The sequence below is a fragment of the Tachyglossus aculeatus genome, chromosome 4 (assembly GCF_015852505.1).
Source record: "Tachyglossus aculeatus isolate mTacAcu1 chromosome 4, mTacAcu1.pri, whole genome shotgun sequence".
NCBI lineage: Eukaryota > Metazoa > Chordata > Mammalia > Monotremata > Tachyglossidae > Tachyglossus > Tachyglossus aculeatus.
This window is the reverse complement of record NC_052069.1, coordinates 43,108,303-43,110,935: the sequence shown is the minus strand read 5'-3', so window position 1 is coordinate 43,110,935 and position 2,633 is coordinate 43,108,303.

Below are 2,633 nucleotides of genomic sequence, written 5' to 3'. Positions count from 1 at the left end.
AATAAAATAAATAGAATAAATATGTACAAATAAAATCGAGTAATAAATACATACATAATTGACATAATAATAATAATAATAGCATTTGTGGTATTTATGGCATGGTATTAATAATAATAATTGTTATTATTATTATTGCTAGGGTTTGTCCTTCTCTTGAGTGCATAAGCCATGCATCTTTAGCTTGATGCTCTCACAATGGACCTGCCTTCAGCTCTGTAAATGTCACAATTTTAAGGACCCCATCTCAATGGTTATTATCACATTTTATTATTGCAGTTTGGTATGGTGTAAGAGGATCACTAAGAAACCAGAATGGATTCATTACATAAACCGCTGCTGGTGCTGATACATTTTGAGCGTACGCTCAATCTACAGCAATCATCAAGGTGAAAAATGCTAGAATGGAAATCTTGACCTTGTGAAAGGACATCATTAGAGACTGTTTGTCTGTGTGAAATAATGCACTCAGGGTCTTTTCACAAGAAGTACAGCTGGCTTACATTTAAAAGGGCCTGCAATGTATGGAGAGTCTGATCCTCTTTGAAAGATACTGTTACTGGAAGATGTCAATGCAGGAGGTGAGAATTTTGCAATTCACTTATTACCTTGGGAATCTACCCAGGATTCAGTTTCAAGTTCCTATAACTATAAAATATAGAGAGGAAAACCAGGGTAAACATCTTGTCAGGGGGAAAAATTAGGAGAAGGAGGTGGTTCTTCAGATCTCCTAAATATTTCTCTGAATGACAGGTTGTTGTTTTATCTGACTTCTCTCAAACAAAGAGGAATTAGGATGATAAATTTCCAAGGGACTGCTGTGGTTTGAAATGCTTTTCCCCAACCCAGTGGTGTTCACACCTCTTATTCCGAGAATTACACTGGGGGGACAAAAGTTCCCATTCACCTGTGTCTTGGGGATCAGTGGACTGGCTGCCCTCAGATCCCAGCTGCTTCTCCGAGGGCATCATTTAAATAATAATAATGGTACTTGTTAAGCACTTACTGTGTGCCAAGCACTGTTCTAAGCACAGGGGCAGAGACGAGGTAATTGGATTGGACGCAGTCCAAATAGAAACCTACCATAGTAGTAGCAGCTTCCTTCTAAAAATAGAAACTGAGGTGCTCTCATTCATTCATTCATTCATTCAATCGTATTTATTTATTTATTCATTCATTCAATCATATTTATTGAGTGCTTACTGTGTGCAGAGCACTGTACTAAGCGCTTGGGAAGTCCAAGTCGGCAACATATAGAGACGGTCCCTACCCAACAACGGGCTCACAGTCTAGAAGGGGGAGACAGAGAACAAAACAAAACATGCAGACAGGTGTCAAAACCGTTAGAATAAATAGAATTGATTTCTATAAATAAATAAATAGTATTTATTGAGCACTTACCGTGTGCAGAGCACTGTAGTAAGCGCTTGGGAAGTACAAATTGGCAACATATAGAGACGGTCCCTACTCAACAACAGGCTCACAGTCTAGAAGACTAGTTGTGGTATTTATTAAGCGCTTACTATGAGCCAAGCACTGTATTAACCTCATAGTCTAGACAAGTAAATATACATCAGTAGCATCATTATAAATCATTAGAATTATAGATATACATCATTAATACAAATAAATAGAATTATAATTATAAATACGTATAATTTATGCTGAGTTTAAGTGGTTATACACTACCAGGGAGACCAGAATATGCAATTTAGAAACATAGGATAACCTACTCTCCAGCTACAATCAACCAATCAATCAATCAGCATAATCAATCAATCGTATTTATTGAGTGTTTACTGTGTGTGGAGCACTGTACTAAGCGCTTGGGAAGTACAAGTTGGCAACATATAGAGACAGTCCCTACCCAACAGTGGGCTCACAGTCTAAAAGAGTGGGCTCACAGTCTAAAAGCATAAGCATACGCATAAAGGTGCTGGGGGGTGGAGAGGTGGGTAGAGTGAAGGGAGAGAGGAAGAGCAAACACTCTCACCTAGAAGTGACCGTCTCTGGGAAACTCTCCTAAGTGCTTAGTGAAGTGCTTTGAACAGAGTAAACAATCAACAAATATGATTGAGAGAAATGAGTGTAAGCTCACTGTGGGCAGGCAATTGCGTCTGTTATATTGTTAAAGTGCACTCTCCCAATCACTTAGTACAGTGCTCTGCACAGAGTAAACAATCAATAAATATGATTGACTAACTGACAAGCACAGCTAGAGTCTTGGTTTGGGAGAAGTGAAGATAGTGAGTTGGGGACCGGCAGGGAAAAAGAGAACATAAGTAAGATGAGGCCAGGTTGTGGAGAGCTTTGTCTGGTCCAAAGAGCCATTAGTACAAAAAGTCTTTAAAACAGTGCTCTGAACACTGTAGGCACCCAATAAATATCAATCAATCAATCAATCGTATTTATTGAGCGCTGACTATGTGCAGAGCACTGTACTAAGCGCTTGGGAAGTACAAATTGGCATCACATAGAGACAGTCCCTACCCAACAGTGGGCTCACAGTCTAAAAGGGGTAGACAGAGAACAGAACCAAACATACCAACAAAATAAAATAAGTAGGATAGAAATGTACAAGTAAAATAAATAAATAAATAGAGTAATAAATATGTACAACCATATATACATAT